The sequence below is a fragment of the Schistocerca piceifrons genome, chromosome 2 (assembly GCF_021461385.2).
Source record: "Schistocerca piceifrons isolate TAMUIC-IGC-003096 chromosome 2, iqSchPice1.1, whole genome shotgun sequence".
Lineage (NCBI taxonomy): Eukaryota > Metazoa > Arthropoda > Insecta > Orthoptera > Acrididae > Schistocerca > Schistocerca piceifrons.
This window is the reverse complement of record NC_060139.1, coordinates 530,070,526-530,080,806: the sequence shown is the minus strand read 5'-3', so window position 1 is coordinate 530,080,806 and position 10,281 is coordinate 530,070,526.

Here is a 10,281-nt window from a genome sequence, read left to right as displayed (position 1 = left end):
ACATTTCAAAAAAAATTTAAAAATAGTTGTAGTCTTCGGAATTGAATAAACTATATATCTATTAAAAGGTAATAGTCTGCAGATTCAGAAAACGCAAAGAAGTAAAAATTGAACTCTTCAAGATTTTGAGCCTTTCCAGAGCACCTTAAATGCTTTTGCCATGATTTCTGCATTTTCCTTGTTACTGTGTGTCATTCTTCCATCTTCATCTTTCAGCATTAATGTAGGGGCCTCATATTGTTGTAGTTGTTTCCCAAATATTTTATAGTAGTTCCTGGAGTTGGTTTTATGATAATTACTTTCTATACAGTTTATAATATCTGTATGGAATCCTCTCTTGATTCTTCTAATATTTTGTGTGAATGTTTTTCTTTCATATGTTAGGATGATGGCATTCTCTTCACATTTATGTGTTTGAAACTTTAACCATGCTTGGTGTCTATCTTCATGGAATTTGTCACATTCTGATGTCCACCATGTATGCTTCCTTCATGGGTTCAAGGGAGCTAGATTCTCTGCTTCTTTTTTAAGATTAGGCACTAGTTGTTCTAGATCATCTGTTAATTTGATGGTTTGTGTTAATTGTTGGTATTTACTATTTTTAATTAGCTGATGTGGGTCAGGCGACCTTTTTATTTTATTAGTTTTTCCGGTCCTCTTCTTTAATGGAGTGAATTTGATTTTAATTTTAACTACATAATGGTCTGAACCTGTGTCTACTCCTCTCAGTACTTTAACGTTGTGGATTCCTTATGAAAATTATTGTCCATACAGACATGGGCTAGCTGCCACTCCCCCTTCCTCTGGTCTGGATGTTTCCTTGTTTTAAGCTTACTTGGCTTCCTCTTAAAGTAGTTGATTTGGATATAAGGTTGGGTTCTCTGCAGAGTTCTACAAGTCTTTGACCGTGTTTCATCGTAAATTTATGTGGACTCCATTTTCCAGTAATATCTTTATATATCCTTTCTTTTCCCAACTGAGCATTCAAATCTCCCAGTAAGATTTTTACATTCTTTTTATTTACTCTGTTCACAGTTTGTTCTAGAAGGTCCCAAAATTTATCTACCTCTCCCTTTTGATTTTGTTATACAATTTTTTCATGTTTTGGGGCATTAGCATTTATTATTGTATAGGTTTTATTCATTGTTTTAAAGCTTTGAGTCGCAATTCTACGTGATACTGCTTGGAAATGCGTTACTGAATCTACTATTTTTATGTTTACTAAAAACCCTGTTCCAAACTGGGGACATTGATTCATTGCCCTCAGTCCTGGTTTCCCATTATAAATTCTGTATCCTTGTGATTCGAATGGGTCCTCTGTGGTGTTTCTCGTTTCTTGGATCCCTTTTATTAAATTTTTTTGTTTATTTAGTTCATCTGTGAGCTCCTTGAGTTTTTCAGACTGAAGTGGTGAGTTTATGTTGCGTGTTGATATATAATTTATCTGCTCGTGTTTAATCTTCTTCTTGTGTTTAAGTGTGCATTTTGTTGGTTGCAAACACTCCGATTCGTTGCTGTCTGCTAGATGACTACCCACATAATCCGATGTAGCCTTTTCCTGCCTTTTTGAGCAGCACGGTGGAAATTTTTTTCCTAAAACACCTTTCCGTTTTTAACTTTCGAAGGTTGTCAACCTTAGTTAGAGCAAGCTCCGATTTACAACTACGGTTGTTAACTGCAGAGGGCGTGTTTGTTCCACGAGAGCTATTTTATTTCATTTCCCTATCCGCCACCTGGTACATGCCACGTAGGAGTATCATGTTTCCTCCTACTATGACAGCATAGCAAGTTCGTGGCATACCCTTGCAATAATAAAATAGACATAAATTAAATTTTTTAAACGGTAATGACAAAATTTCTGCGCATGTTCATTTAACATTTGCTAGAAAAAGTCTGTTCATGTTTAGATATGACTTCGTCCTGGAAAATTGGTCGCCAGTTGCGTTAGTCTGTTGGTCGCTTTTGGAATAACCGTGCTGGGGGGCAGACCAACAGCTAACGCAACTATTGGCATGAAGTTTACCTAATGAGAAATAATAACTACTTGCAGTACTTGAATTAAAGGATGGATTCTTGTTGAAACTAAATTTTTTCCATGAACAGTCTGCCTCACAACGTGGAAAAAAACAAAGTAACGTACAGATACTGAAGGTACAAAAATTTTTAGAATGTCTGATTTTGGGGCAAACTTGGTGCCTCGCAAAAAGTCAATTGTTTAAGTATTACACTATTAAGTTAAGCTGGAATCATTAATTTACCTGTAATCCTCTTTGGTTGAGGATCATACAGTCCGTCCACTAAATCTTAATGATCGCTATATACGTATTTTAAGATGTCTTGTAGGATGGAAGAAATTATTACCTTACAGTGTAAATCACAATATCATTTTAACTAAATTAGGGTATTATAGTGTAACAGGAAATGCTGCAAAATGGTTCAAATCTTATATCTCCGGCAGGAAAAAAGGGTGTTATTAGGGAAGAGACATGTATCAAGCTATCAGGCATCATCCAACTGGGAACTAATTACATATGGGGTCCCACAAGGTTCCATTTTGGGGCCCTTACTTTCCCTTGTGTATATCAACGACCTTTCATCAGTAACATTACCAGATGCCAAGTTTGTTTTGTTTGCCGATGATACAAACGCTACAATAAATAGCAAATGAAGCATAGTCTTAGAAAGATCAGCTAATAAAATATTTGTGGACATTAATCACTGGTTCCTAGCGAATTCTTTGTCACTCAACTTTGAAAAAACACACTACATGCAGTTCAGAACTTGTAAGGGGTGTCCCACTAGTATATGTCTAACATACGATGACAAGAAGATAGAAGAAGTGGACAGTGTTAAATTCTTGGGATTAGAGCTTGATAATAAATTCAACTGGGAGGAGCACACCACAGAACTGCTGAAGCATCTTAACAAATCTCTGTTTGCAATGCGAATTTTGTCAGACATAGGGGATATAAAAATGAAAAAGCTGGCATACTATGCTTACTTTCATACCATAATGTCATATAGGATTATTTTATGGGGTAATTCATCAAGCCAAGCTAAAGTTTTCCAGGTACAAAAACGTGCAGTGAGAGTTATATGTGGTGTGAGCTCAAGAACATCCTGCAGAAGCCTGTTTAGGGATCTAGGGATACAAACCACTGCTTCCCAATATATTTGTTCCTTAATGAAATTTGTCATTAAAAATGTATCACTTTTTCAAACCAGCAGCTTAATTCATGAAATCAATACTAGAAATAAGAATAATTTTCACAAGGTTTAAAGTCACTTACTCTTGTACAAAAAGGTGTGCATTATTCAGGAAAACACATTTTCAATAACTTCCCAGCAGCCATAAAAAGCTTAACAACCAATGAAATACAGTTTAAGAGAAGCCTAAAGGATTTATTGGTGGCCAACTCCTTCTACTCCATTGACGAATTTCTCAGTAAAACCAAGTGATTTGTGTATATATATCTATAAGTACAAACAACTTCTGCACAGTTTCAGTGCAGTAATGTGTTCATTGTAAATTTGTGTGTGTGTGTGTGTGTGTGTGTGTGTGTGTGTGTGTGTGTGTGTGTGTGTCAGTACAATCTAACTTCTGCACAATTTCAGTGCAGTAATGTGTTCATTGTAAATAAGTATTATAGTGGTTGTATTACATGTTTATTAACTTATAAGTAAAAAAAATTTTTTTTAATTCAGTGCATTTGTATTTGTAAAATGACTCTCATACAGTGTTCATTAAAAAATTACGATCATTCCAATTGGGACCTGTGGAATGGTACACTAGCTTATTTGTTTTTAGTTGCAAATATTTGTCATGTATTGTTGTTTTTCTGACATGTTCCACATCCTGGAGGACATCCTCACTGCGGATCAATTGGCATGAAAGTAAATCTAATCTAATCTAATCTTTTTATGATTGCAGGCAAAATTCATGCTTGTGAACGAATTTTTGTGTATTAAATAAAAATATTCTTGCGGCTATGAAAATTTTTAAAATGTATATTTACTTGAATTTACTACACATTTGTTGGTCAAGAATAAAAATTTCACGTCCTTTTTGTGTGAAATCTGAACCGTAAGTACTCTTAAACGAAATCGAAACATAAGTTCTTAAATAAATGGAAAATCTATGGAGATTGCTGTTCTGTTGCAAAGGTAATTTTAAAAGCCTATCATAGCCACCTTCTTTGGTAATGTAGAATTTTCTTATTAGTAATGAGAAAAACGAAACATTCATATCAGTTAATGATGAGAGAAATGGATAAAAAGTAAAAAGGTATCATATCACAAGCTAGTTGTTTAAGTGCTGCATAAACCCAATAGCAAACAGTGAAATAGTAAGTTTGAGTCTAGTAATAAAGGGCTGAATGATGAAATAACCTCAAAACTAGATAGTTAAACCTATAAAATTGCTACTAAGCATCGTGATTTGAAAGTCAAAGTTGTGAAACTGGTAATTAAATTGCTTCGTACTTTCAAAAGAGAAATTAGTGAAGTTCGCAAAGATTTCAAAGTTGGAGAAGAATTAATGGGAGGAAGATATTAAGAGATTAGAATGCGATTATATGAAATTATATAAGTATGTCGATATAATATATTCTGACAGAATGGAAGCAGTTGAGCTAAAAGTAGAAGAATAAAATACTACTATTACCAATATTGAAAATACAATAATTTCCGATACAGCATGTTGTTTCAGTTGAAGCCGCTTTCGTCGGATATCGTACGCTTTACGCTTTTATCCAGATCGATTACATGTTTGGATTGATTTTGAGGATGTTTTACCTGACGCATGGTAACAGCGAGAGAAAATCTCTTTCCTAAGAAGTCATTTGTCGGAAGATATTCTGCGACAGTCAGCTTACGAAATAAAAAAGCTCTTCCTTAATTTAAAACTGCATTTCTTAGTAAGCACTGGTCACACAACAAAGAACTCAATGTTTTATAATAGCTTTAGAGTGTTAATAGGTTTCTCCAGGTCATGAGTCAGTAAAGGATTTCTCTAGAACGTGGGTTTCAAGACTGTTGCATCTGACCGAAAAGATGGCATTAGAAAAGGATATCATGGTACTAGAAGAAAATCTGCCTTAGTTCTGGCAGAAAAGAATCATTTCCACATGTAGAGGTAATCAGGGTAGGTTCACTGAATATTTGGACCGAGTAGAAATTGTAGCTGCTGCTGAGGAGTAGGTGCAAAATAATAACAGGCTTTCTAACAATCACGTAACCAAGAGAAATAATGACAGTGGGAATGTGAATGTTAGAAGTTTGGAGGTACAGAATACAAGTTCTAATTATCATGTTCAAGGCCGTGATTCAAAAAGAGTGGCTAGACGGCCACCTTTCTTTTGCAATAACTATTATGACGAAAGTAGAAATGCTAATAATCCGCCGCTGAGACAAGACGGAGAGCCTAATACTATCCTATCTGGATCTGTATCGAATGAAGAGAACAGGCCGCGTGAGGGAAAATAGGTCCTGTCTATGACGAAACTGGAGCTCACCAGGCAGAAAGAGTAAATCAGCCAGTAACGACAACACAAATCATCGTCAGTCAGCACACGCAAACAGATAGCGGGGATGATGAAATAGGAACAGACAATACCAGTGATTCTCATTATATAGCTGACATCATTTAGAAAGCTTCAGCAAAATGGGTCAAGGAGGAGCGAGGAAACGCTAGAGATAACAGTAAGGAACCAGTAATATCACAAATTGAGTCCGCCTTGATGCAAAACACGGTGTTATTTGTTTATTTCTTTATTATCCCAAACTAGTTTCGGCGACAAATATCACCATCATCAGTGGGTTTTTTTAAAATCTAAAACATGCAGAAAATGGTATGGTTGCACAAACACAGTAGAACATTATTACATTTTTACAAATCGTCTTTTGAAACATAGTTTTATGTTGATACTTTTATACTACCTTATTTATTTAATGCTACTGGATGTTTTAAGCTATTATTGGCGCTGTTTGTGACATATTTTCTGTGCTCTTTTTTCTGTTGCCGTCTTTTCTCTTTGCGAACATCATGTCATCAGCAACCATGTGAGCGGCTGTTAGTAAACAAATACTCAAAGGTGAACTTCGTATGTCACCAGTATATACTGGTGGTTGTGGTAGTGTTGTGGAAACAAGTTATTTTGGTATGTATTTAGCTGTTGCTTAGCAATTCGTGTACTCACGTTCGTTGGATGGTGTGTGGCTGCTTTTAGACAGAAAAACAAAACTTTAGCACTTTTTTTCTGATCCAGAATATTACGCCATCTTGCTGTTAGCGTGTGTCGCGAGAGGAGTATCGCAAGTGGCGAGAAAGGCTATGAAAAACTGTAGCACGAATTACGACTTCTGTTCATTATTTATGTCTCTCTGTGTGATGGGAAAGTGGTTCTTTTGCGTTTGTGTGCTTTCTGTTCTGTGTCCTTGGTCAGTTATCTCAGAGCGGTAAAGAGTGTGTTGTTGCAGAGTGTCGTGTTTTCATTTATTACATTTTTCCCTTCGACTATAATCTTCTGTACGCTGTAATTTTCTTCTATTGTTAGTTGTCGGTATAGACTGTTGCAGTTTCTCGGAATGCGTAGATGGTTTTCAATATTAGTGGGGTTATGGTTTTTGTTCATTAGATGCTCTGCAAAAGTTGAATGTCTGCTCTCACTTCTTAGAGCTCTCATGTGCTCTGTGTACCACTTTCGAAAATTTCTTCTTGTTTGTCCTACGTAGTGGGCCTGAAAAAGTTACAACTGAGTTGATGTATTCCAGCGTTGCTGAATTTGTCTGAGGTTTTTCTGACTGGTCTTAGTCTTTTCTGAACTGTAGTGTTTGTTCTGAGTGTTATTAGGATCCCTTGCTTTTTTAATATGTTTCCTATTCTATGTGATACTTCGTTATTGTATGTAGTGTGTACCATATCTCTCTTTTTTCTGAAGTGGTGTGGTCTGTTGTGTTGTCTGTGTGTGCTGCGTGCTTCCGTTTTACATTGTCTTTGAATTTGTTTATGATGTCTGTTTTGTAGTCGTTTTCAACAGCAATTTGTTTGATTATGTTTAGTTCCTGGGTGTAGTTTCCTTGTTTAAGAGGTGTATGTTTATCCTGTGGAGAATGTGTGTGAAACTCAGTTTGTGATATTACTGTTTTTCTATGCAAACACGGACCAAATGGAGGAGTTCCAAGATAATATTATTGAAGGAAGCAACCAATTAATGTGTTTGAACCAGAAAAGGAAGAATGTGAGGTAGAGGCTTACATCTACGACAATGATACCAATCTACAGCCTAAAGTTTCGGCAGGAGAAATAGAATCGGTTTTACAAGATTATGAAGAGAAGGAGTTGATAGATAATGGGGGTAGAAACTATAATGAAGTCAAAGAACCTGTTTGCTGTATTGACTTATCACAAACTTTAAACGCTGACAATAGTGTTATAGACAGCATTGTTGTGCTGGGATGCAGTTGCTCAGAGTTAGAGAGTAGTTTACCTGATGTGCAGCAAACGAAAGTAGAGGGAGTCGTCAAACGCTTTGATGTAAAATTGGTGGACATGTTGGAAACAGCAGTTGAGAATGCAGAGGCGGATGACCCCATGAACATAAGTGTGAATGTACTTGAAACTGAATTAAATTACTTTAAGTGGAAACAGATTTAAAAGGGTTTATTAGAAGATGTTTGTGATTAGCCTGCTCACACTAGAATAATGCACCCTCTTATAAAAACGAACAAGGAGTAACAGTGCATTTTCTCCATGAAAGTGGTAGTGAAGCAAGCATTCTTTCATTTTGTTCCTAATAGGAGTGAATTACCTGTCATAAAAGGAAGTGGTTTAAGAATAAGTTTCTAGACCAGTACAACTTTAAGCATTGATATAAGTTGGTACAATAGATCATCGTTGTTTAATTGTTCTCAGTTTAAGTGTTGAGATATTAACAGGCAGAGGTATCTTAACAAAATACCAGGGAAGGACTGATTTTGATGAGAACCACTTACTATTATCATTATCTGATTCTCAGGTAATAAAAGATCGTTTCACAGAATTTATATAGGCCGTATTAATGAAGTATGGGATCTTCCTAATAGAGTATTGAGGAATAAGGGATACTTGAGGAGGATACTGAATAATGTGCTAGATGGTAATGCAAATGGTACCTATTTGCTAGTAGAGACAGAAGCCAAACCAACAGTCAACAAATGAAATTTCTGAATGCAGAAAGCAGAATTAAGTGAAGATAATACTTAATATTAACCATTCATCATAACGTATATATATATAAAGTAGTCCCATTTGGATTAAATATACTCCTGGTAAAGTTAGAGGTTGTGAATGCCGTTTCAGTGTAAAGCCTGGGCACGTATTTTTCAAGACATCTTATCAGGTACAAGTTTCAAGATAGCAAGCGGTGAAGAAAGAAATTCAACATATGTTGTTGGCATGGGGTGTCGTTGAACAAGCAGCTAGAGAACATAACAATCCTTTCGTTGATGTGTCTAAGGGTGACGGAAGTGTTAGATTAGTACTGGATGTGCGCTGGCTAAGTGAAACTGTAATAAGGGAGACTGGCTGCCCCGAAAATACATAGGAACTGATACTAAAATTCCGAGGATTTAGGTATCTTATATGAATGGAAAAAACTTGTTGATACTGGAACTTGCCCCTGACGAAAGAATCAGATAAATATACAGGCCTTTTGTGTGAAGGAGTGCCGTACTTATACAAAGTAGTCCCATTTGGATTAAATATTTGTGTGTCTACTATTGTAAGAGTGATGGCTCAAGAATTGGGACAGGAATTGTTAGATGATGTGATTATTTTGGTTTTACTTGCAGGACACCAGGAAAATGTCACAGATCTACTAAGGAGACTGCCAACACTACGCTTGTCTGTCCTCTTTTAGTATATTGCTTCGCGGTGTGGGATCCTTACCAGATCGGATTGATGGAGCACATGGAAAAAGTTCAAAGGAGTGCAGCACGCATTGTATAATCGCGAAGTAGTGGAGAGAGTGTCACTGATATGATACAGCATTTGGGGTGGACATAATTAAAACAAAGGCGTTTTCCGTTGCGTAGCAATCTTCTCAAGAAATTCCAATCACCAAATTTCTCCTTCGAGTAACAAAATATTTTGGTGACGCCGACCTACACAGGGAAAAACGTTCACCGTGATAAAACAAGGGAAATTGGAGCTCCTAGGGAAAAATAAATGTGTTCGATCTTTCCGCGTGATATACGAGATTGTAATAATAGAGAACTCTCAATGTGGTCCTATGAACACTCTCTCAGAGACTTAAATGTGATTTGTGGAGTATAAATGTAGATGTAGATGAGGATGTAGGTGATATACTTTTGGCAACTCGCACATGGGAAGAACCTATCAGTCTACCTACAGAAAATGGAAGTACGAAATTAAAGTTAGAAAAGACTGAGTGTGTAAGAGACAAAATAAAATTCTTTGGTCATTAAATTAGCTGGGGCAGTACATTACCTGATCTTTCCAAATTATCAGCTATTGAACCTTTTGAAGCTCCACGTAATAAAAAGTAGCTCGGGTCAGTCTTCGGTATATTCGGATTCTACCGCCGTTTTGTAAATGATCACTTGTTTCATACACCTTGTTTACACCACCTGTTGAAGAAGAATACTCCTTGGGCTTGGACGAAACAGTGAGAGCCCTCTTTTGAAGAATTAAGAAATTGTTTGATGAATAGTCCGCGTTTGCACCACCCAGATTTTTCGAATCCCTTTTGCAGGTTAGTTGACGCAAGTAGTTATAATACTGCAGTAGAAGATTTTCAGATGGAAAACAGAGGGTGCCGAAGAGAGACATAAAACAATTGCGCTTACGAGTCGTTCACTGAGCGTCATTATGGAATTTCTGAATTAGATGCACTGGCCTTCATATTTGGTACGCGGGCGTTTGAGCGTTATTTGTTACAACATAAGGCGAAAATCTGTGGTGATCACAAGCCACCTACGTTTTTAAAAAATTTGAGAACTGAGACATCCAAGACAGACCAGGTGGGCTTTGTACCTTCAGCACTTCGCAATTGAAGAAGAAGGAAAATCTGATAGCAGATGAGATATCAACAAGTGCTGGCTAACAAAGGGAATCAGAAATTGCGTTAGCAGATAGAAATGAAGTGAGCATGTTGGCCACACATGAGCTCAAGGAGGAAAGTGCCTTGAAGAAAGTGTGCAGAAACATAAGAAGGGAGCAAAATGAAGATTATCAACAAAGGTTAGTCAAAAACTGTTCAGGAGCTCCAATTATCAAAAAGT